Source organism: Peromyscus californicus, unplaced genomic scaffold, assembly GCF_007827085.1.
Source record: "Peromyscus californicus insignis strain IS unplaced genomic scaffold, ASM782708v3 Scaffold_6__1_contigs__length_162567912, whole genome shotgun sequence".
Taxonomy (NCBI): Eukaryota; Metazoa; Chordata; class Mammalia; order Rodentia; family Cricetidae; genus Peromyscus; species Peromyscus californicus.
Window position 1 is genome coordinate 3,263,018 of NW_026294584.1, and position 26,335 is coordinate 3,289,352.

Below are 26,335 nucleotides of genomic sequence, written 5' to 3' on the forward strand. Positions count from 1 at the left end.
AGGCATCTTCTGCGGCCAGGACAGTATGGCACCATCCCTGAAATGGCCTTTGCAAGCTGGAAAACATACCATGTCCTTTTCTTCGATGTCAGCTGAACAGGCAGTGGGCCGATGGCTTCTGAGGTGCAGTGGAACAGCAGCTGTAATAATTATTCTTGAAGAGTAACTAAGCTCACACCTCTCAATAGTAGACTGGCATTTAATAGAAGGATATGGAGAAGAATGGAATGCTGAGATGAAGTCACACACACATAGCCAAGAAGAATGGACAACTGAATTAAAAAACATCAACAATTTCCAGAATTTAAAATCCTGAATCATGGCATGACACTAGTGGAATTCAGGTGTTTCTGGTACATGAACTGCTCTCATCAAATGTGAGGTCGAATTGTTGACCTTGTGTACATCCTACTTCACAAATGAGTTTGTCAGATACACTAAGCCTATAGGCTGAAGATGATGCCCCAACACTGCGGAGAAACTTCAGGTGACTGTCCAGGCAGCTGACTGTTTCTGTCAACTTGCATTTTTTTTTTTTTTTTTGGAAGTTGCTTGCGTGCACTTGCTGTTTTTATTTTTGTTAGGCAATATTATTTCCTTCTTGGGTCTCTGAGGGAGTTGAAGATTAGTTATAGTTATAGTTTTCCTTGTTAATAATTTCAGAAAAGAAACTCACTAAAGAGGTGTAAGTGTATAAATTTGAAAGACGTTATAAGACAGTTCTGTTAGTAATATAAGTGAGGATAGAAAGTGAATCAGGTACATTTTGGACTTACCAAAATAGGATAGACAATGGAATTATTTTCTCTGAATTTGTCAAATACAAATGGACTAGACATTTTTTAAGGTATTTATTGCTTGTATATATGGTATATAGTTATTGTACTTTTGTATATAGTTTTTCTTATATTAGTTACAACCTTTTTCCTTTTTTCTTTTTATTAAAATAGAAAAGGGAAAATATGGTGATATTTTATTTGTACTGAAATGTGATTTTATTCATATGTTAATAAATAAAGTTGCCTGGGGGTCAGAGCTAATAGCAAGCCATAGCAGAAACTGGGCGGTGGTGATGCACACTTTTAATCCCAACACTTGGGAGGCAGAGCTTGGTGGATCTCTGTGTGTTCAAGGATACAGCCAACATGGAGACACATGCCTTTAATCTCAATACCAACCATAGAAAACCTGGAGGTCTGTACAGACAGGCAGTGATGAGGAGGTCATGTGGTTAGGTTTACAACCAATGAGAAGCTGGGAAGTGGAAGGTTGAGTGAGGGAGACACTGCCAGCTGCCACGATGACAAACAGCATGTGAAGATGCTGGTAATCCACGAGCCATGTGGCAAGGTATAGATTTATAGAAATGGATTAATTTAAGCTATAGGAACAGTTAGCAAGAAGCCTGCCATGGCCATACAGTTTGTAAGCAATATAAGTCTCTGTGTTTACTTGGTCAGGTCTGAGCAGTTGTGGGACTGGCAGGTGAGAGAGATTTGTCCTGACAGTGGGCCAGGCAGGAAAACTTTAGCTACAGTTGAGAATAAGTGTTGTTTTAATGTTGTCATTTTAGTCATGTGGAAAAGAATCTGTGGGAGGCCAGCTCCCACATTTTCAAGGGTTCTTATGAGGAGGAGAGAGGGATAAGAAAATATTATATAGAAAGAGAGACCTAGTTGATGAGAAGAAAGAGAAACACAGGATAGCTTCAGGAGGACCTGGGTCAATATCCAATGGCCTTTTCTGTTTATTAAAAAGGGCTTTGGTCAAGGGGCAATACAAAAGACCTTCCCCTTGCTAGATCAAAGCACACCACACAGCTAATTATAGACACTTCCAAGCACTTGGTAACCATGCTGGTGGTCAAATCATCCCGTTATGCATCCCTGCTGGGTAAAGCAAGCTCAGATTCTGAGACCCTGAGTAAGTTCTCACTAGGAAACCTCTGTGAGTCTCTACAACTCCCCCTTCTTAATATTTTAAAGGGCTCTTCAGACCCCTCAGAAACACTATGTCTGTCTTAGGTCATCTTCTTCTTTGCTAATCAGCCTTACCTGTCAAGGAGATACACTTTCCATCAGGTGTACTCTGTCTTAGGTTGGCAGCTAGCAAGAAGGACTTACCTATCTGTGACTACCAGCCTCTGGCAGGGGAAAGTACAGAGCTTAACTCTATACAGTTCTAAATCAGGTCCCCACTAAGAGCTTGCAAGTAGCTGGAACAACCACAGCAATTCCTATGGCTACCACACCCCCTAGTAAAGGAGTAGAGGATGACCAAGATGGAATGTCCCTTTTGAATGGGTCTAAGATGTCTATAGCAGCCTCAGTTGTACCAAGCCCTTTTTTAAATCAATAAACTCTTGATGTAACCACATCAAATAAATCAGTGAACTCCTGATGCAAACGCATCAAACCAAAAGACTCCCTTAGCATCACCAAACCATGGTTCATCAATATCAACTATTAATATAATTGTAACATGAATACTATACATATTTACAATTCTTGCAAACTTACATTCAAAAGCAATCTCTCAATAGGACTATTTACACTTTACAAACTTTAGCAAATATCCAAAAGCAATTTCTTAATAGAACGTTTTGCATAAGGTACATTAACACAGGTTACCATTATCCATACAGAGAACAAGAAATTTTTTTTAATTAAAGAGACTGAGGAATGATTAACTCCCCCTTTTCTTATAATTTTTTAAGCTGCATCTTGAGCCTGAGTAGAAAAACCAAACTTCTCCACTTTTACCCCAAACCAGTTCCACCCATTCCTATATAACAGTTCCATAAACAGTTCCATTTCTACACAAAATTTGTAAGTCAACACAGTTAATAAAGCATATATGCATACACAAAACAGTTCATAATTCATCACAGTTGATAGAGTATATAGGTGAAATCAAAATTGTCCCATTTCTGAGGTTTGCAAAGCCAGTTCTAATACCAGTCCCAAAGTTCAACTGACAGCCCAAGATCAGGGCCTGGATCATCAGCCACCCTGAAGTCTTTGTATAGCAGTCCAAGTCATAATAACTCTTAGGCAAACAGTTCCAAATATGAGGAGTCCCATAACCAAATTTGTTGCAACTCCCCTGAATTCAGCAATTCAACTCAGATCAAACAAGTGTCTCTGAAGCCTCACTCCCAGCCACAGAGGCACTTTCAGTTAGCTTTCCCCTAGGTGAAAATTGCTCCAGGGCAAAAGCTGTTGGCTGTCTGGGAAGACCTCTTTGTAGAGCTGGCTTGAACTGCCAGCAAACAAGCTGCACAGCTTTTTTTTTTTTTTAACCATCCCAGTCTGTCTGTGTCTCCCATCTCTGGGCCTGCCTGCCTAGAGACCCCAGCATCCTGAGGCCCTGAGGGCTCTCTTGTGCCTCATGCTGTACAGCTGAATGCTGCCCCACTGCTATGAGCTACAGTTCACAAGCAGCCTTTCCAGATCCAGGAGGAAACCCAGCCGCTATGAGCTGCGGCTTCCAAGGGTCCCATTACCTGCTCCACCAGTGGTCTTCAAGTCCCCTGTGTCCTGCCTCATTTGCATGGCCAAACACCACCTCAGGCTCCTCCATGGCTCTGGCTCACTGGGAGCTCAGACTGTTCCTGGCTTCCAGCATGTCTCCGCCATTGAGCCTGGAACTCAGCTCTGCCTCACTCAGCAGTTCTCACTGCCATTCCATGCAGGAACATGTCTCAACTGCCCATCTGGCTGCTGCCTCTCCCTCAGTGTCTCTGCTGGGCACTCGCCGCCAGGGGCTGCTCTCTCTGCTGCACTCCAAGAAACTGCCGCTGTCTGCCATTTGCTTCTCCCTTGTCATGGCATCTCTGCTTGGCTCTTCACTGCTTGCAGAAAGCTTGCAGACCCTCACTGCTCATGCTGTCTCTTGGCATCTGCTGCCTGGGAAGATATGATGCCCCATGGGTCTCAGCCACTGACACCTGGCTGGGCAGCTGCTCATGCTCTGCTGCTGCTGCTGCTGCTGCTGCTGCTTTCTGAAGCTTCTGAAGCCACTCAGATCACTAAGTATGCAGTGGCTGCTAGGTCCTGGATGCTGCTTTGTGTGTCCCAGGTCCCGTCTGTATCGGGGAAAACTACTCTTATCATACATAAGTGACTTTAAACCTTCACCATATCCCTAAAGCCTATATTTCTCAACCTTCACCAAAACTTGTTCAAAACTTTAGAGAGAAACAGAGAAACCTAGACAGAGACAGAGACAGAGAGATACTTGCTGCAGCCTAATTTGAACTATTCCACTTTATATTTACAATTTTACTCCCAAAGACTAGGATACCACTGCCTTAACCTTAATTCATAACTGGACATGTCCAACTGCTTCCACGGTGCTCCCTTCTCTCCCTTACTTATCTCCTCTATACCCAAGTCTCTGTTCTGGCTCCATCCATGGGAGACCAGCTTCTACCTTTTCAAGGGTTCTTATGAGGAGGAGAGAGGGATAAGAAAATATTATATAGAAAGAGAGACCTAGTTGATGAGAAGAAAGATAGAAACACAGGATAGCTTCAGGAGGACCTGGGTCAATATCCAATGGCCTTTTCTGTTTATTCAAAAAGGCTTTCTGTAACAATGCCAAGAGGTGGGGCAAAAGACCTTCCCCTTGCTAGATCAAAGCACACTGCACAGCCAAGTGTAGACCCTTCCAAACACCTGGTAACCACGTCCATGCTCAAATCATCCCCTTATGCATCCCTGCTGGGTAAAGCAAGCTCAGATTCTTGAACTCTCAGTAAGTTCTTACTAGGAAACCTGTGTGAGTCTCTACAAGAATCTTTCCTGTAAGTTTTGGTTTTGTAGTGCTGTTTTTGACTTTTTGTTGTAGGTTGAAGCTATTTCAATAGCATTAGAAACAATTTGAAGCAACAATTTTCAAAACTATATCCCCATTTTAATGTTATTCCATGTTCAACATTTTTTTTTGGACTATCCATGCATTGACTCTTTTGCTGTACATTTACAGAATGCTTACTATGTGCCAAGTCTGAGGTAAAGGATGAGAAGGGCTGAGTTCTCACTCTAGAGAAAGACAATTAAACTACAGAGCTGGGACTATATGTCTTCTAGAGACAAAGGGAGCATGCAAAGTGCATGCATTGGAAGAGCAACAGCATACTGAGGAATAGCACAAATGAAAGGATATGGCAGCTGAGTCTGACATGGTGAATAAAGGTTTCTCACATGAAGAAGTGGAGAACCATTGAAAACATGAGGTGTTGTATTATTGAGGTGTGGAGTGAAGGAAATGTGTGCTAAGTAAGTGAGGCAGGCTTAGGGAACCACAAGGGTTCAACACAACCGAAAGGTTAAGGTGGAGAGATGGAAAAGGTGATGGCAGATAAGGGAGCAGGGTTGGTGCCAGATGGTAAAGGAGCCTTTGCGTCACACTGAAGGCAGTGAGAATCCATGGAGGATGTGTTAGCAGCAGAGAGCCATAATCAGATTTATGTGTTTTAGATGGTGAGTTTGTTGGCAGAATGGAGAACCAACACAGGCCAGTAGGAAAGTGGCTGCAGCCCCCAGGGAAAAAGGGACAAGGACAGCCTCCCCAGTGGTGAAAACTCAGAGAACAGGAGGCAGCGGAAGACACTTAGCACAGAAAGTGACACCTGGCAACTTCCTGCCTGGGAAGAGTGAGGGACTTTCTGATCATGGGCAGTATAAATGCTTATAAAAATGTATAATCTCCTTCACTGTGTGGAATTCAAATTACAACAATATTCATTGTTCTAGGCCATAAATTAAAATCTTTCCACCCTCTGAAATGAAAATAGTTTTGATGATTTCAGCATTCACTACATCTTTTTCCGAATCATGAAACCATATGCTGAGAAGGTGTCAAAATAAAACCAGGGATGTGGTTCTTTAGAAATACAACAGCTTCACATTATCTGCTACCACAATCAACTACACGTATTCACACGCCCACATCATACCATTATTAATAGCCTTTAGCTTTCTCAATTTTCCACTCAAAGGTAATTTTAAAACAATAAGCTGACTGCCAAGTATGTTAGCCTCTTTTATAGCCAGTGCACATAGCATTTTCATTCCAGTTTTTTTCTAAATAGCAAGAGTTATCCTAAATATTCAAAGCAGTGATTGACTAGTAGCAACCTTACTCAATGTATCAGAAATAGCAAGGGAATACTAAGAAATACAATATGATTTTAAAGTCAGTACTCAAGTCATGAGTTGTAATGGGGGTAAACTGAAGTGTACTCACTAATATCAAGTTGTGTGAGTCAAATGGGAAAGCCATTGCGTAAGCCTTATAGAGATGTGTTATGAAGAATAACAGTGAGTTAGTTTAAGACTTTTTAAAGCTTATTGTATAAGTTAGTCATCCTATGAGATCTATAAGGAATGTTGAAAGCTTAAACCTTTCTTTTCCATCATGTGTTCTTAAATTTAATGATAAATTACTGTTGCTATAATGAAAATTTGAAATTCTACTATCAGCATTACTTAACAGTAGAAGGAACGGATGATGGCAACTCATTTTGGAAAATTCCTGACTCCATTAAAAATTCCACAAGAGATTCAGAATTTCCAAGATAGAAATTTAGGTCAAGGTTTACACAATAGATGAGTCTCTATAAATCAAATTTAGAGAAGAAACCTTGGGATTATTTTGCTTAACTACCCATTATTAAGAAACCAAAGACTACAGAATTATCAGATTTACTAGGGTGACAAAACTGGTTGGTAATGGCCTTGAAATCTAGGTTAGAGCTCTTCCCAAGCTCCCAGTCTGTGGCTTCCATGACTTATCATCAGTCCACCAAATCAGAGAAGTTTCACTAGAGAAGGAATTCTCCTTTATAAACTTAATAACCAGCCTCTAACTTACTCTGTATTTTATAAACTCCGATTAATATTACTTCTGTTCAGTGTTTGTAAAGGAAAATATATGCAAGCAATTATATATGTCAAATTTGAACTGTAAAGATTTGGAAATTGGGTGGGGACATAATCTAAACTAACCAAAAATTAAATTAAAAATAAATTATAGTAATGTTTTTCTTTGGAGTCAACAGCAATGAACCTAAGCTGACCTGTCTCCTCCAAAGATATTAAGGATCTTATTTTAGCAACTGTATATGGATGATGAAGAAGTGGAGTTGTTGAATCTCATTCTGCATCAATGGCATCTAAATTCCAGCCAGTGTCTATTCAATTTGTAATTTTTGGAAGTTCTGCTTATGGTGTTACAGTCATTGTGAAAAAATCTTCAGGAGATGGAGGGTGGAAAGCTAGTTGAAAACTACCAGAGGCTTTCAAGGGAGCCTCAGGTAGGGTTATCCCCCATCTTCCAACCTCATCACCTCCTTTCATCATAGAATATAGGAAAAAACGAGGTCACCATGCTAATAACGACATACAAGAGACAGCTGGACTAATGGGAACACTCTGTCTTCATGTGTAACATTCAAATATAATTACTTGATTCTGGAGCACTAAATGGCTTTTTGCAAATTTGTCTTGAGAGAGCTTACCACTGAAGAACATTTGGTTGCTCAGGGCTACTCATTTTCATAAAAACTAAATGAGACTATGCCAAAGAAACTCCAAAGCCAAAAACAATTACTGAAGCCCTTGTGGCTAAATCCTTGTAGGCTATTTATTAATGAGGAGCCTACCTTATGATTCCTAGTCCTTTAATGAAATCTCTTTCATAACATGGCTCTTGCTGGTCAGAAGAGGAAGGAAACTGACATGGGAGCCCCTGCATTATGTATACCACATTTCCTCGTTCTCACAAAGACTCAGTAACGCACACATTGCCCACTTCAGAATGAAGGGACCCACTCTGAGAAGAGAAGACAGTGGCTCCAGACTTTCATGTCTGCCTGAGCTCAGAGTTCAAGTCCACTCCTCATGCTCTTCTCTTTCTCCAAAAGCTGCAAGAGGACCCAAAATCTACATCTGAATAGAAAATATATTGTGAACTCTGCTTTCCTTTGGCTATGGAAAGATTGGGTTTTCCTATGGCAGCATATTATCTTTATATGCATTTCACTGGGAAAATCTTGTGGCTAGTTTTTACTTCAGAGAGCTAGGAAATGTCTCTAGCTATGATTAACTCAGTCTAGATTCAGTGTTTCAGAAATGTAAACCATCCACCAAACCAGACATCAATCATCTGAGCTCTGTGGCCTTGAAACTGTCAGCTGTCAAAGGGAGATGATGAAAGAGGCCCACAGCCGATGAGATAGTAGATTAGCAAAGGGGGCTTCAGGTTAAGGACAGGTCAGAGTGTCGGGAGCATATGTTGAAGCAGAGTTTCCTCTAAGACTGAAAGACACTGTCAGCAAAGCAGCTCAGTTCTGACTGAAAAAGCCATGGAGACAAGACAGCTGAGCTCCTGGCAGGCTCTGGTTTTGTCAGCCACAGCCTCACTGCTGGCTGACTAAGCACTGGGAACCACTGCAGCAGAACATTAGGTCATGCCCAGTTGGCCAATACTGGTCAAGTATGTTCTACATTTAGAAGAATTACTTCTGGGGCCCTGCTCCCGTAAAAGGCCACAGGACAGTCTGGAGTCAACTAGGACAGAATCTTGGTTTCACTTCCCCATGTATGTGTTCTGTAACTTGAAATAGTATCAGTGAGGGGAGGATCACCACCACAATCACAGACATTCACACACATTAGGAGAGTTATATCTGTATGAATTGCTTCCCAAATTTGTCTATCATGAAATGCAATGGTATATCAAAGGGCTCCCAAAATAAGTGTGTTAAAATGTAGATATATAAAAAATTAAATGTTTTTAACCAAAAACTCAAAAGACATAAAGATGGTAATTTTAAATGAGATCACCACCTGGCTTCTAATTTTTAAAACCAATTATAATATTCAGTGTACAAAGGTGTAGATTAAGATGGGTGTTCTCTTACCCAGCTGGTAAAAATGTAATTCCTTTGCACTCTCTGCAAAGTAATTTACTAGTATATTTCAAAAGTCTTAAGATATTCACGACTGCCTCTGAAAGCATAGTAGGATCTGGAATTCTGAGGGTGAAGCCCATTTGTTTTTAGAAGCCATTCAAGCAATCCTGCAGTTTCAGCTGGAGAACCACTGCCCTAAAGATGCTCCACTCACACCTGTAGCTTGCTGATCACCTACTATAGATGAATGTTTCTGTGTCCCAAAGTCTAGGTGGCACTTGAGATGGGTCTTTAGATGACTAGGTCGTAGAGGCTGAGCACTCATGGTACTGTCTTTCTGAAAGGACTCTGAGCACTCCTCTGCCTTATCCCATGCGGAGCTGCAGTGAGAAGACTGGAAACTGGGCTTTCAGCAGACACTGACCTGATGATGCCCTGGTCTTGTGCTTGCAGCCTCCAGCACAGTGAGGATGCATTTCCTTTTATTCTAAACTGAACAGTCTGTGCTGTTTTGTTTTAGCATCATTTAGGGACTGCTAAGACACTGTCTCTAGGCCAATGAGTCCTAAACCAATATCTGAACCCTAGGTGAATTTTTCTGAATTCCAAGCTCATATAACAAACCACTCACTCAGTATTTCTGTTTTGATAACTTACAGATACTTAAAAATAAATGTATTCAATGTTAGAGAACTTTTCCCCCTTAAAAAAAAATCTTCTTAAACTAGGTATGGTACCACTTTGGAAGTAGAGATAGAAGATCAGGAGTGTGGGTCATTCTTGGGTACATAGTGAATTGGAGGCCAGCCTGGACTACCTATGATCCTGTCTCAAAACAAAAACAGCATCAGCAAAAATCTTCTTTACCTCCCGTGATCCCAATTCCTCTCTCTCTCTCTCTCTCTCTCTCTCTCTCTCTCTCTCTCTCTCTCTCTCTCTCTCTCTGTGACTCTGTGTGTGTGTGACACACACTCTCTCTCTCTCTGTATGTGTGTCTGTCTGTGTGTGTGAGTGTGTCTCTGACTCTCTCTCTCTGTGTCTCTGTGTGTGTGTGTGAGTGTGTCTCCGACTCTCTCTCTCTCTCTCTCTCTCTCTCTCTCTCTCTCTCTCTCTCTCTCTCTGTGTGTGTGTGTGTGTGTGTGTGACTCTGTGTGTGTGTGTGTGTGTGTGTGACACTCTCTCTCTCTGTATGTGTGTCTGTCTTTCTGTGTGTGTGAGTGTGTCTCTGACTCTCTCTCTCTCTCTGTGTCTCTGTGTGTGTGAGTGTGTCTCCGACTCTCTCTCTCTCTCTCTCTCTCTCTGTGTGTGTGTGTGTGTGTGTGTGTGTGTGTGAGACACTCTCTCTCTCTGTATGTGTGTCTGTCTTTCTGTGTGTGTGAGTGTGTCTCTGACTCTCTCTCTCTCTCTCTCTCTCTCTCTCTCTCTCTCTCTCTCTCTCTCTCTCTTTCTCTCTCTCTCTCTTTGATACAGCAAGATGATGGCTCTCTGAAAGCCAAGAATTGAGCTCCCTGCCACACTTTGGTCTAGTACTTCCAGGCTACATAAAAATGAAAACTAAATTGATGCTGTTGAAGCCACTGTCTACGGCACTTTGCTATGGCAGCCCATGGAGACCAAGGCAGACACCTGTTAACTGTCCCCACTCATCGCCACTGCTGCCAGCTGATACAGACCCTTGTTATTGCAGTCCTTTTCTTCTTTCCTCTTTTTATTTTCATGTTCTCTCCTTTCCTCCCTCCATCTCTCTCTCTCCACTTTGAGATGAAATCACCCTATGCAGCCCAGGTCGACCCAAAGTCACAAGTTTTTGATTCTCCTCCCTCTGCTTCCTAAATACTGGGATTATGGTATTATAGGCTTGTACCACCATGGCTAACCTACTACAATTAGTTTCCAAAAACCAGTCCCATCTCCTTAAAACCATTATTTACATCCAAGCAGAAGGATATTAGTGTAGCATGAATCTTAACAGTTCTTATTAATAAGATCAAACCCGAGGCCAGTTATTGGGGTAAATGCTGGAAGGTCAGAGTACCAGAACAAGCCACAGCTAACCTCACCTGGCCAACTCCTCGGCTGGTCTTGTTTCCTCAGACTGGAAGCTTCTGTGTCCTCATCCCAATGGCTCTCAGCTGAACTGCTGCTAGAAGCCTGAATGCTTAACCAGCCAAATGCTTAACCAGCCTAATGCTTCTAGTTTCTGGTCCTCAACGCCTTAAAAACCTTTCTGTTTTCTACCACCACTCCCTGGGATTAAAGGCTGCTTTCTGGGATTAAAGGCGTGAGTCACCATGCCTGGCTGTTTCCAGTGCGGCCTTGAACTCACAGAGATCCAGAGGGATTTCTGCCTCTGGAATGCTAGGATTAAAGGCATGTGCTACCACTACCTAACCTCAATGTTTAATATTGTGGCTTTTCTGTTCTCTGACCCCAGATAAGTTTATTAGGATACACAATATTTTGGGGAACACAATACCACCACATTTCCTCTCTTTTTGTCTAAAATTAAAAAAAGCTTGTAACTAATACAAGAAAAACTATCTAATAAGTATATACAGTATATACAGTCAAGAGTACATTAATGATGTCTAGTCCATTAACATTTGACAGATTCAGATAAAAAATTTTCATTACTTATTTAAAACAAATAGTTCCTTTTTAAAAGTAGATTCCATAGTCTCCCTTTTTATCTTATCATATCCATATTCTCTCTTTTTTCTTTCCATAATACATTCAGTAGTCTATCTTTTGTCATTTTATATCTTCCCCTTTTTCTTCAGTGTAGATTCAGTGATCTACCTATTTATCCTATTATTTCTTTATCTTTTTTCTCAGAGTAGATTCGATGATCTATCTCATATTTTATTCTCTTTTTCTTTTTGCTTTCTAGGGATGAAGATATCTTTAGGGAATCTTGAAAAGAAAAAATTTAGGTTAATTGTCAAGTCCTGTATCATTTGTCCAGTCTCTGCATAAAAGGAAAGTTCAGGGCTTGTCATAAGTCCTTGTTCGAGTAGTCCATCAAGCTGGATCATCTCAGCTAGTCATCTCGATATTGTCCTGACCAGTTTGTAGTCCAAAGCAGATCTTTCCGTGGTGTTAATCAGCCTAATGGCTTTACCATAGTCCATGTGGAATCATCATTGTTGAGTCCTGTCGTCTTTTTGAAGATTTCAAAGTCACTGTTAGTCGTGGTCATGGTTCCCTGCAAGACTTTTTTTTTTTTTTTTTTTTTTTTTTTTTGCCTCCTCTGTGGTTTGGAGTAATCACAGTCTGATAAATGTCTGTCTCTCGGAACCATGAACATTCTTCCCTAGAACAGAAAATCTTCACAGCAATTTCTCCCCACCATTTGTCTTGCCAAACTTTTCCAAACTGACCTTTGCCGATGCTTTCTTGTAACACGATGGTCCTGGCAATTCTTCTCTGAACCAGCAGCAGTAAACCCTTCATCCCAGGTAGCAGCATCACCGCAGTCACCAACACAATGAGAAGGAGCTGGCAACGTGGAGCAGTAGCCACTGCCTCCATGGTCCCACTGCTGTTTGTGGCTCAGTCTGGGCTGAAGCTTCTCCCAAGCCTCCTAGGCTGGCCTCAAACTTGGGATCCTCCTGCCTCTGCCTCCTTCAGTAAATCCTACCGGCGTGCCACCACAACCGGCCGAGTGTAGCTCGGGCCTGAGCTGGAGCCCACAAATCCAAAGGCAAGAGGCTGTTTCGTGAATTCGTAACACAAACGTTGGGCGCCAGATGTAGCATGAATCTTAACAGTTCTTATTAATAAGATCAAATCCAAGGACAGTTATTGGGGTAAATGCTGGAAGGTCAGAGTACCAGAACAAGCCACAGCTAACCTCACCTGGCCAACTCCTCGGCTGGTCTTGTTTCCTCAGACTGGAAGCTTCTGTGTCCTCATCCCAATGGCTCTCAGCTGAACTGCTGCTAGAAGCCTGAATGCTTAACCAGCCAAATGCTTAACCAGCCTAATGCTTCTGGTTTCTGGTCCTCAACACCTTATATACCTTTCTGCTTTCTACCACCACTCCCTGGGATTAAAGGCTCGATTTCTGGGATTAAAGGCGTGAGTCACCATGCCTGGCTGTTTCCAGTGCGGCCTTGAACTCACAGAGATCCAGAGGGATTTCTGCCTCTGGAATGCTAGGATTAAAGGCATGTGCTACCACTGCCTAACCTCATGTTTAATATTGTGGCTGTTCTGTTCTCTGACCCCAGATAAGTTTATTAGGATACACAATATTTTGGGGAACACAGTACCACCACATATTAGTGAGTCAGTTTTCTGTTTAAAATCTTTAGGTGACTTTCCATTGTTTTTCAGTAGTACACAAACACTTAACACAGATGTGTCAAGATGACATATATATAAAATCAGGTGGTGACCCCAGCCCCACTCCAGGATACTGGCCCTGGCTTCTCCTCCACCTGCTTGCTGCCCTCAGCATTTATACCTCCAGCACCCTCCTGGCCAGCCTGCTCTTGTGTCAATTTTTGGCCAGGCTGGAAAATACATAGCTGCTTTCCACAGCCATGGGTCTCTCTCAGGCCCAAATCTTCTGCACTCCAAGTGTACTGCAAGCATACTTTCCAAGTTTCTCTAGCTGTTTCCTGCTCTGTTTACACTTCAAAGCCCTGTGTTTGAAGTTTCTCTTCTGGGCTTCCTTGGTGGCACACTGTCTGTCTCTTGGGGAAATAGTTTTCAGCTTGCAGCCCAAGTAGTGGAAGGTTGAAGGTTAATGTACCTGTGGGGTTAAAGGCACATCAATAATACTTCGCCAGTCACCTTCATGCATTAGTGGAAATGCCCTGTACTATTGGATCTCTGTGCAGCTCTCCAGCCCCTCTGTGCTATGAAGAGAAAGTCACTCTGACTTGGCTTCCTAAATGCATCATGCTCCTTCCCACCTTTGGGGCCACCTCCAGCCTTCCTTCTTCCCAGTGTGTACTCACCTTTATGTCTCAGTAGAAATATCATTAGGAAGTATATTTCTTTACCACTCATATGAGTAGATCTCCTGTTATAAACTGACAACAGGCTCAAAAATTCTCCAAGTTAAAATTTATGAATTCATAATTACTTACCATTGTCTTAGTTTCCACCTGTCTGTGCTTATTATTGTTTGCTAATTTTTAATAGTCTCTATTTGCTCTCATTTTAAGCGTCTGTTTCGTTCTCTAACGTTATCATAGTATATAGAACACACTAAGGTTCAGTGGATATCATGACTGATGGATCTATGGATATCTCTGAAAGGGTTCAGTGGATATCAATTGATGGGTCTATGGGTATCCCTGACTGATTAAATATTTTTTGCATAGGTCTCAGAATTAAGATTTATATATTTTATTTATTTTTGTGGGTTTTATATTTTGAGATTATTTACATCATTTTCCCTTCCCTTTTCTCTCTCAAAACTCTCCCATATGGCTTTCCTTGCTCTCTTTCAAATTCATGGCCTCTTTTTTCATTAATTGTTGCTACATGTATATATGTGTAAACATATATATTCATAAATATAACTACTCAGCCTGAACAATGTTACTTATATGTGTGTTTTCAGGGCTGACCATTTGCTATTAGGTAACCAATTAGTGTGCTCTTCCCTGGGGAGGACCATTTTTCCCACTCTCAGTATTTCTTAGTTGCCTGTAGTTCTTCGTAGAGAGTTGAGGCCTCATGGTCTTTCCCTTGTCCACTTTGGTATATGTGTTGGTGTCATCCTGTGCAGCTCATGTTGTGAGACTTTATGCATGTTGTATCTGCTTATTATATTCAGTATTCCAAGATTACAAAGATGTGGGATTTTATTTTAAAAATTACTCCATTTGCAACTACTTTTCCGAATGTGTCAGATGCTATCAATTTCATACAATCATTACAAATTTGGAAATAAATGTGCTTTCTAATTTCATCTATTTATCCAACTTTAAATTCCTTCTCCTTTGCCTTCCTCGTCTGCCTTCTCTCCCTTCCCAAGCTCACTCCACCACCGCAAAGCTGACAGCTGAACTCAGGGCCTTAGGCCAGCACTGTGCCACTGAGATACACTACAGCCTGTTAGTTTACACATTTACTCTACCAAAAGAACCTCATTTATTTCAAGAAACTCAGGCAACAGCCTACATTAACAAAATCCTATTTCCTATTTATGCATAAGATTTCACTGGAGAAAAGAACCTAAAGCCTTCTGATTTTTAGAGAGAAGAAAAACAGATTTTACAATAAGGCTGGAAGATCACCTAGAATGTTTACACAAAAACCTGAGAGACAACTTCAGGCACATTTTCTTATATGTGGGCTTTTTAATTTTAAATTGTATAATTCATTTATACAAAAGAGTCATTTGACAGATCAGTTTACATCCTTTTCCCATTTTCCTTTCTACAGCAGCTCATTTCACACACAGTTGACAATGACTTGGACTGGTCACCAGAGTAAACCTGGGCTAACTAAGGACAGGTTCGGTCCTCCTCCCCTTTAAAGGGCGTGACCCCATCTCTAGAGAAAGATTTTGCAGTGAAGAATCGACAGTTTTTTTCTATCTTATTAAGAAATCCAACCAGAATTAACCTAAAATGGTCAAATTTCCAACACATTTCACTGTTTCTTTTCACATTCGTTATTTGCAGGTATGAGAAAACAAAGCAAATACAGTCCATACCCTGGCCTGATTCTAGAACTTCCTAACACCCTCAGGTCAGGATTTTCCTGTCTCCGACCCTGTGGTACAGCCAGACACTCTTTAGACCACTCCTCTTTCCCTCCCTTCTCGTCACTGTCCAGTCTCCTGCCTTCTTCCTTCTTTTCAGACAACACAAAAACTTTCACCAAAATCCTGGACGTGGTTTCTTTCAGTAGTCTAGAATATACTAAGTCATTTCATGGGTCTCTACTGCCCTAGCATGACACACTGTAAAAACAGCATTTTTCTTAAGGTTTCATTCATCACTTAAGGTTTAATAACAAACATTGGTAGAATTTTAGTGTTTGCAAAACCTTAAGCTTGGCAAATACTGTAAATACCATGTTTGGTAGATGCTGAAAAGTCATGGCGAATCAGGAGTGAGGAGTGTACCCACTTCATTCATAGTTCAATGATTAAAAACACCTGGTTGACAGGGTTATGAGTTGGTCCACCCCAATATTCACCCCATGCTGGAGCATGTGAAGGGACTGGTCCTGCAGACCCAAAGCTCCAGGATCTCCACCACACAGGACGACAACAGGATATCCAAGAAGAGGCCCAGTGAGGGCCCAGCTTCGATAGTGTTGCAGAAACCAGAGGCCTCGAACCAGACCAATGACTCTTTGCAATGAACACTTGCAAGTAAAGATATAGACAAAAGGATTTGCTGTGTGACTCATTGTGTCACAGGACAGCTTCCATGAGGAGGTTTTCTTTCCTTTTCTTCTTTTCTTTTTTTTTTTCTCTTGAGTTTTATCTTGGAGGGGGGCTGCAAGAACAGATACTCAGGGACGAGAAATGCATGGAATTGAGATGCACGATGTGAAAGACACAAAGAATAAATAAAAATAAAGTTAAAAAAATACATGGTTGACATGTTTCAAGTAATCTATTAAAATACCTTTTTACAGTCTATAATTTAACAGAATATCATTAGCTGCCATTTACAACAACGGAAGAGGGGCCAGAGAGAGAAACCCACATGAACATATTATAGCTGATACTCCCATTATAAGAAAAAAAAGTCCCAATTTATAAGTAAACAGTCCTCGCACCAGTTAATACACACAATTATACCAGAGGCTCTTTCCCATTGCCACCTGATGGGGTTCTGTCCTTGCTCTAGGGAAGCCAGGCTGTGCCTATACTGCCTGCACGCTTCTGGTGCCTGTCCATACACTGAAGCCACATTCCAGTGCGCGTTCATCATTTACCTGCATAACACTGAGAAGCGTGGCCAGCCTTCGCTGGGCTCTGAGATTCCAGAAGAGGAGATGATCTCTTCCATCCTCTTCTGGAGCTCCCGCAGCCCTGGAGCTCTGGGGCGCTGGGAGCTGGCTGGAAAGGGGCAATGGCGATATGGATACCAGAGCCATTGCTGCTTATGGAACACATCATTGGCTCGCAGTGTGTGGAACTGGCCTGGAGAGGGGTCTTGGAAGTGGACTCTAAAGGTATTTTTAGCTTTGTCTGAGTTGCCAACAACCCCTAAGAAGGAACTGCCTAATTGCACGTCCCCATCCTGCAGGTCTTCCAGCACCATCTCCTGCACTGGGATGGTCGGCAGGCAAACCCAGTAGGAGAGAGGCGCATTTCGTCTAACAGGTCGGGTCAAAACCAAGATGTCTTGAAACAGGAAAATGTGTACTTTACAGGCACTTTTAGTCTGCTCTCTGTGGCACTGCAGTCCTGGGCTCGCTATGATCCTGGGTCCTCTCTCAGGACCAGGACCCTTCTCATCCAGGTACTCCAGCTTGTCGATGTAATACTGACACTCAGATTCACTTTCTTCAAGTTCATATCAAAACTCCTTGCATTATCAACACTGCCTCCTCCAGAAACTGAACATCAAGGTGGTCTCTTGGAGTATGTTTAAGGATTCCTTTTAACAGAAAAGGGTATTTGACTAGGTGACTTTGAGGGATAATCTAGGAAACTCCAAAGATCTAGTTTTGGAGTGAAGGAGACTCCAGACAGCACTGGAGAAAGTCTTCGATTCTTGGCTCCTGTTTCTTCTGATCCGGAAGAGCCTTGGCCACCCACCTGCAGCCTTTGTAGACTGCTGCCAGGTAACCAGTTCACGAGAATATGACCGATCAGTCCCACTGTCCGGTCAGGCTGGGTTGCTTCTATTCTTGTCAACAAATCTGCATGCCATGCCGAGTATGTAAGCACTCAAATCAGCAAACGCATGTGTGGGTTCCTCTTCCGAGATGTAGACAGCTTTAACATGGGGTCATGGTAGGCCTTTCTAGCAAGCTTGAGATCCTTGATTAAGCCCTGTTTGCCTCAGGACAATTCATGCATTGCCTCCTGGCCTTTGATATCGCAGGTGGTCAAGGACTCCTACACACTGATGTTTAGCATCTCTGACCACGTATAGCACACTGCTGCTTCTCTTGGTAAGTAATGGGACTGTGGACCTGCTGAAGGACTTCTGGGCGGAAGCTGGGGATCTGTGCTCACCAGGAAGGAAAAATAACCGTTTGGTTTGGCCAAAGCACCTGACCGCTCTCCTTCTTGCAGGACAGATTAGGTTTGCTGAGGATAAAGACACATTGATTTTTAACCTAGCCTGATTTGTGGGCAGCTGATATAAATAACGAAAATAAGTAGTTCTACTTTTCACCTTTATTCTCCCTTACCCTTATTCTACATTATTTTCTTCTTCCTCAGTTTATACAACCCTGATGCACTTCTCTGTGGGCTGGAGAAAGGGGAAGAAGGATCGTGGGAAACAGACGGTAAGGTCTATGGGAAAAAGCGGAGCCCTCAGCATCTCTTAGGCAACCCATAATGATGAGTTTTACCAGTATGAACCTCTTCATTTTTCCTCTTGGACAACCCAGTACAAATATAAAATGTATTGATTCCATACCAGGTTGAGAATGACACCAGTAGGTTTATTTCATCTTCAAGACAACCATGAGTGAACCACATTAAAGAATAATTAGATACAGCAATGACTCTCTGAAGCCTGAACAGAGACTCTATCCACTAACCAACCTCCAGACTTGACTCATCAAGTCCATTTTACTAGCTGCCAACACGTCATCTTCACTTGGATGTCAAACCCAACTGGCCTCAGGTGAGCTCATTACCTTCCTCCGCAAACTGGTTTCCCTTCTCATTTCCCTGTGTGAACCAGAATTACAATGATAATCCCAGCCAGCCAGGCTTTCAACCCACAGGCCACCTCCCACCTCTCTCCCTTTTCCCATCCCCATGGTCCAGGGAAGAGGGAAGGAACTGGAATTTCTCTGCCCTGCCCATTAACATAGGCAAGGCTCTGACATCAGGGTTAGTTAAGTCCTTGTGAGTCAGAATGCCTCATGGTGTTTGTTTAAAATGCAGACTTCCAGCCGAGCCTCAGCCTACTGATTCAAGGTTTGGTTGAGGAATCGGCATTTTTAAAATTAGATCTCTGGAGAACTTTTCAAACCACCTAAAAAGGATCAGTGCTACGGAAATGACTCAGACAGTCCCACTATGGAGGAGCAGGTGAGCAAGTCACCCAGGCTGAAGCACAATAGAGCCTGAAGAAAGAGCAGTGGAGCCCCACACTGACGAGTTAAACTCAGCAGACAGTAGTGTAGACAGCATATAAAGGTTCAATATGCTGAAATCACATTCAGATCCATTCATGAATAGCTTTGCCAGAAAGGTCATGAAAGATCTTTTCCCCCAAAAGGAAAATCAACCAAAACAGTCCTGCGAGGGGCTAGTCTGAAAGAGAGGTAACCACTCAAGTAACCACTTGGCCTTCCAGAGTTAGCACAGGTCGGTTGGCTCCCAACACCACCAGATTATAAAAAGACCAAAGAGACAATATGGAGACTGGAGAGAAGCTCAGAGGAATGAGTGCCTGCCAGCCAGAATGTAGTTGCCAGTGAAAGAAGCCATTCTAGCTCCTGTGAACCCAGAGGTTTAATACAGATATCCTGACTTAGAGACATTTCAGCTTGCGATTGCTTAAGGACATTGCCTTTTCTTCAACTTTACAATGATGTAAAAGCATCAATAGTCAATGGAATATTACTTCAGTTTGGGGATTTTGATCTGCCCCTGGCTAAAAGCATCATACAGACTAGCATGATCCTCCTGTGTTGTGGTAGGCAGAAACGCACAGCCCTACATCAACCATATGATCATAAGGATAACCAAAGGTACTTAGAGCCCTGGTTATGTGACTGTGGCATTCAGTAGGTTAGGTGTACTAAATGCACTCTTGTCTTAATGATTTTTTCAGCCTCATATTGGTTTATTGGGATGGAACCCAAGGATAAATCAGGGAGCATTTGTATAATTCAATGCTTACAAAATGATTGGAAAAGCTAGGAAAATGAGCTCCAAAATTCTACAGATGATTGCTATGAGTACCAAGTTAACTGTGGTCAGAAAACAGAAAAAAAAAACTGGGGCCGAAGGAAATAACTAGTTCAAATGCTGCCATATTAGATCCATGCCAGCAAAATGAGTATCCCTGGACCTCACACCAGCATGCAACAAACCCTCAGGCTCTGCAACCATACCATTAAAATAAACAAACAGATAAACAAACAGATAAACAAACAACCCAGGTTTCCATGTCCCTGCTGCCGCCTCTGTCTCGTTCCTGCTTGAGTGTCGCATCTCCATCTCTGTTTGCAAAGGTTGTCTGTTCCAGCATCTAGGAAAGAGAAGCTGAAGTGTGCATGGAAGAGGAGTGCAGTTTGGGGGCCACACATCTGTCTCTTGGCGTCATACTCAGCTGTTGGTGCTCTGCTGGAGTAAACACGCTCCGAGGCCAGGTATCCTGCCTTACCCATCACAAGTCAGCGTTTATCAGAGTGTCAGGTGAACAGTGGGGAAAGGAAGGAGATGTTCAGAACCAGGTCAGGCCAAAGTCTGCTGGGAACTCAGTTCTGACAGCATTTAAAGCCTCAGAGGAAGAATCAAGAACACTAATCCTCATTTGCTAGTACCTTTTGGGCTCTGCCTGTCTCTCTTCATTTCCACGCATGTGAAATTAATACGGTTCCAATTCTTCAGGTCTGGAAAATTTCAAATGTCTTCTGCCTGGTGTCCTAGCCGTTTTCCCCCAGTTCTTCCCTATTCTGGTCTATTCTATACACTGATTCCCGAACTAGATTTCCTAAAAGACTGGTTTTCAAACTCCTTGTTGCAACCACTTCCAAAAGAATTTTGTTTTGTAAAACTTAGAATTCTATTGTAACTTACTAAGCTTGAAAAGAAAATTATGGGTTCAGGACCCCCCAAGACCAAGTTTTCAGTGTAGCTATAATTCTGAACGGTTTTATTAAATAAGAAACACAGAGCCAAATGCAGAGTTAAAAGCCCGAGAGGTCAGAGCAGCAGCCAAGAGCTAAGAACAAGACCGCCTTCTTACCCCTCGCTGTCGTCCTTCCCCTCAGAAAGAGACCTACTTCCTGTGTGTTTGTCTTTTTATTGACTTTCTGTTCTGCCTTCTCATTGGTTGTAAACCCAAACACATGACCTCCTCATCACTGCCTGTCTATACAGACCTCCAGGTCTTTATGGTTGGTATTGAGATTAAAGGCATGTATCCTTGAACACACAGAGATCTGCCTGTCATGTGATCAGGATTAAGGGCGTGTGCTACCACTGCCAGACTTCTGCTAAATGGCTTGCTATTAGCTCTGACCCCCAGGCACTTTTATTTATTAACATACAAATAAAATCACATTTCAGCACAAATAAAATATCACCATATTCTCAGCACAAAGGAGATTTATTTGCCCCAGAAGGACAGAGGGCAGAGGGTAAGAGACAAAGACAGGAGACAGAGGATGAGGGAGGATGGGAAGGGAGCAGAGGTATTGTCACAGAGGGACAGAGGACCACCTCTGGACAGAGGGGAGACAAATGTGGCAATACACAAATGGTGGTTTATAAAGGTAAAAGAGAAAACCCCATGTTAGAATGAAGAGTTAAATTTTAACTGGGCATGTTAATTAGGTGAGCCAAAGGGGACTTCTGATTGCTGGACTTCAGTACTTTGACAGCTGGACCTTGGAAGTTAGCCTCAGGAGGAGGAAGTGGGCAAATAAGGGAATAGACCTTGATGACTAGCTTTAGGAATCTAATGGTTTTTAGCAAGGCCGAGGGAGTGGGTGAGAAGAGCAAGGCCTGCCAGAGCCATGCTCCCCACACTCAAGCTTGTCAAAGTTCCTTCAAAACTGACATTTAATTTTTTTTCAGCCCAAATTAATATACTGCAAATTTATATGCTTTAAGAATTGATCTAATGGGCCAGGTGTGGTGGTGCATGCCTTTAATTCCAGCACTCAAGAGACAGAAGCAGGCTGTTCTCTGCGTTAGAGGCCAGCCTGACCTACACACCTAGTTCCAAGACAGTCAGGGCTACACAGAAAAACCCTGTCTCAAAAAACAAAAAGCAGGGGCTGAGAACCTAGATGCCCGTCAACTGAAGAATTAATTAAGAAAACATGGTACATATACACAATGGAGTATTACTCAGCAGTAAAAAAACAATGACATCATGTAATTTGCAGGCAAATGGATGGAACTAGAAAATATCATCCTGAGTGAGGTAACCCAGACTCAGAAAGACAAAAATGGTATGTACTCACTCATAAGTGGATGCTAGAAGTAAAGCAAAGGATAACCAGACTACAACCCACAGCTCTAGAGAAGCTAGCTAACAAGGAGGACCCAAAGAGGGAATGTATAGATCGCCCTGGGAAGGGGAAATAGAGGAGATCTCCATGAGTAAACTGGGGATGGTGGCGGTGGGGGGGGCAAAATGGAGGGTGGGAGATAGAGGGTGAGAACATGAGAAAATCAGATGGTTGAGCTGGAGTAGGGACGGAGTGGGGGAGCAGTGAGGGAGATACCATGATGGAGGGAGACATCATGGGGATAAGGAGAAACTGAGTGCTAGGGAAGTTCCCAGGAATCACAAGGATGACCCCAGCTTAGACTACTAGCAACAGTGGAGAGGATGCCTGAACTGGCCTACCCTAATAATCAGATCAGTGAGTACCCTAATTGTCATCATAGAGCCTTCATCCAGTGTCTAGTGGAAGCAGATGCAGAGATCCACAGCCAAACACCAGGCCGAGCTCCAGGAGTCCAGCTGAAGAGAGGGAAGAGGGATTCTATGAGCAAGGGGCATCAGGATCATGATGGAGAAACCTACAGAGACAACCAAACCAAACTAGTGGGAACTCATGAACTTTAGACCAACAGCTGTGGAGCCTTCCTGGGACTAGACTAGGCCCTCTGCATGAGCGAAATAGTTGTGTAGCTTAAAGGGCCCCCTGACAGTAGGATCAGTATCCATCCCTGGTGCATGAGCTGGCTTTTTGGAGCCCACTACCTACAGTGGGACACCTTGCACAGCCTTGATGCTGGGGTAGGGACTTGGGCCTGCCTCTACTGAATGTACCAGGCTCTGTGGACTCCCCACAAGAGACTTTGACTTGTTGGAGGAGGGAATGGGGCATGGGTTGGGGGGGGGGAGGTGGGAGGGGTGGGTTGAATAAGGAGAGGGGGATCTGTGATTGGTACATAAAATGAATAAAAAAAATCCCTAATTAAAAAAAGCAGCGGCTGGAGAGATGGCTCAGTGATTAAGAGCACTGGCTGCTTTTCTTGAGGACCCAGTTTCAATTCTCATCACCCACATGGCAGCTCACAACTGTCTACAACTTCTGATCCAGGGGATGCAACACCCTTACACAGACATACATGCAGGCAAAACACCAATGTACGTAAAATACAAATAAATTATTAAAACAAACAAGCAAACAAAATACCAAAAAAAACCAAAATCTACCTAATAGGATCTAATATCCCATCATTTGTTTTAATGCATGAACAAGCTGCTCTTTAATGAGAGGATTCTCTTTCCTTTCTTTCCTTCAACTCTTATTCTGTTCTACTTCCATCGAAGAATTTGACTCTGTTCTATGTTTTAATTCTTGACACTCTCTGTATCATCTTAAATATCATAATAAAAGTTTATAAATTGAAATTATACCATATCTAGTCCCTGTGACTATAGATTTATGTTTAAAATGTATTCTATGAGCCAAGTGAGTTGTTGCACACCCTAATCCCAGCACTTGGGACTAGGAATACAGAGGCTGGTGGATCTCTGTGAGCTTTGAGGCCAGCCTGGTCTACATTGAAAGTTCCATAACAGCCAGGGTTATATAAAAATTATTCTAGGATCTAACGAGGTGTGGCTCAGTGAGTAAGTAAAGTGCTTGTAAGACAAGTGTGAGAACCTGAGTTTGGATCCACAACACCCGTGTAGAAAACTGAGAAGTGGAGACAGGAGGACCACAGAGACTAGCTGGCCAGCCAGAGTCAATGAGAGACACCCACCCCCTTCAGAAAATAAGGTGGAAAATTGTAGATGTAACCAACCATCTTATTAAATAAGAAACACAGAGCCAATTCAGAGAAGAAAGCCAAGAGGTCAGAGCTAAGAGCCTCACCCTTCCTGCTTCAGCGATTCTCTTCAGCCAAGAGAGCTCTCCGGAAGGGACCTACTTCCTGTGTGTTTGTCTTTATATAGTCTTTCTGTTCTGCCTTCTCATTGGTTGTAAACCCAAACACATGACTGCCTCGTCACTGCCTGTCTGTAGAGACTTCCAGGTCTTCTATGGTTGGGATTGAGATTAAAGGCATGTGTCTCCAATGCTGGCTGTATCCTTGAACACACAGAGATCTACCTAGCTCTGTCTACCAAGTACTGGGATTAAAGGTGTGTGCCACCACCGCCACGCTCTTGCTATGGCTCTAATAGCTCTGACCCCCGGGCAACTTTATTAACATACAATTAAAATCACATTTCAGTACAAATAAAATACCACCATAGAAAATGGTGGAAGGACTTCTGATGTTGACCTCTGCTCTGCTTGAGCGCGCGCACACACACACACACACACACACACTTCTAGATTTAGTTACTTCAATTATTATTAGCATGCTACTGATAAAAACAACACAGATATATTCTATATTTTGGTAAGGAGTTATTAAACAGAAATGTCTCTATAAATGACCTGAATTTTGTGGTTTTGATAAAACCAGGCCAAGTATCTGTAGATAATTTTATTGCTGAATTGAGACAAGTTCCAACCTCAGTCTTAAAGCTCTATCATTTTCTGCTTAATTATTTATGTGAATACTGAGGGGAACCGCTATACAAGCAGGAGGAAGTAGCAGCTACCCTCAAGTTTTTGTTCTGTCAGAATGATGCCAAAAGTCCTGGGACAAATCGTGTAATTTTTTTTTCTAGTTATCTATCAGTGAAACCAGGCATAGTCACACAAGGCTGTAAACTCAGTTCTCAGGAAGTGGAGGAAGGAGAAGCAGAAGTCCAAGGTTATCCTTGGCTAGAGAGTGAGCTCAAGGTCAGCCAGTCCTACATGAGACCTGTCTGAAACAAGCAAATATAACCTATTAGTTTACAGTCCATTTTAAAATGTCCTGCAACTTCATAGGAGAGACTAGAAATCCATCTGATCACAAAAGGATTTGCTGTTCATTTATTACTCGCACAGTGTGACTTCCAGCCACTGTACTCTGTGTTTCATTATCCCAGGGGATTCCACAGAGCTTTCTGCCCATGGGAAACTGTAGTCAGATTAGTGTAAGAAAGACCTTTCTTTAAACTGTAACACAGTGAGGGGGGTGGAGGAGGTGAAAGAAAGACAGAAACGTGTCCTCGCACAGGTCAGTCCTTCAGTACTGCAGAGAGAAATTGAATATCCAGAATTCCATAACCTTAGAACATTTTTTTGGCCAGGCAGTGGCGCACTCCTTTAATCCCAGCACTCAGATCTCTGTGAGTTTGAGGCCAGCCTGGTCTATAGAGTGATTTCCAGGACAGCCAGGGTAATACACAGAGAAACCCTGCCTCAAAAGATGAGCAAAACAAAAAGCAACAGCAGGGCCAGCTGAAGTAATACATGTATATCGCTAGTTTCTGTTGTTCTACAATTGACAGGGATTCTTGTTGTAGTTTAAAAATGGCAAGAGAGAGGCCTTGGTGAGCTGGAGCAGCCGAGGGGCCCCATGGCGGGTGAGGGAGAGACATGTCATGCAGACACACTCATGTGGAGAGTTTTATTAGTGGGGGGGAGAGAAAGGGTGTGCAGAGCAGCCTTGTGTGGAGAGAGAGAAAGAGAGAGGGAAAAGAGGAAGAGAATGGGCGGGGGCTGAGGAGAGAAGAAGAGAGAGCGGTGGGTGGGGCCCCGCCTCTTATGAAGGACTTCCCATATGCTGCACTACGCAAATGGGCTATGGGCTACATAGGATGACGCTGTCGGGTCCCCAGTGGGCGGGTCTGAATGGTAACACTCCTCCCTTTCGTTTATCATAAAGAGGTGAGTTATGGATAGCAAGTGGCGGGAAATGAGTGCACCGACTCTCGAGACTGCTTCCTGCTGACTTGAGATGAAGTGGGGAGGGGAGTTAAGAGTTGGGGTCATGCACAGCAGGAGGTGTGAGTGAAGGAGCATTCAGTTAGCTGTCATCAGGGAGACCTCAGGCATCTGTTCCTTGAGGGAGCTGAGAAGGCAGGTTGCTAGGAAAAGGAATAGATTGTTTTCATCAGCCCCATCTGCGGGGCTGACCATGGGAAGAGTGATAACTGCCTGAAAGAATGGAGTGGAGAAGTGCCCTGGTTGTACAGAAGAGCTAAGAGTGAGTGA

General features: G+C 42.8%; 1 pseudogene; it reads right to left on the reverse strand.

Moving 5' to 3' along the window:
• Positions 1-16,694: 16,694 nt before the first annotated feature.
• LOC128098657 (neuroepithelial cell-transforming gene 1 protein-like) lies at positions 16,695-20,431 on the reverse strand (annotated as a pseudogene).
• Positions 20,432-26,335: the final 5,904 nt, after the last annotated feature.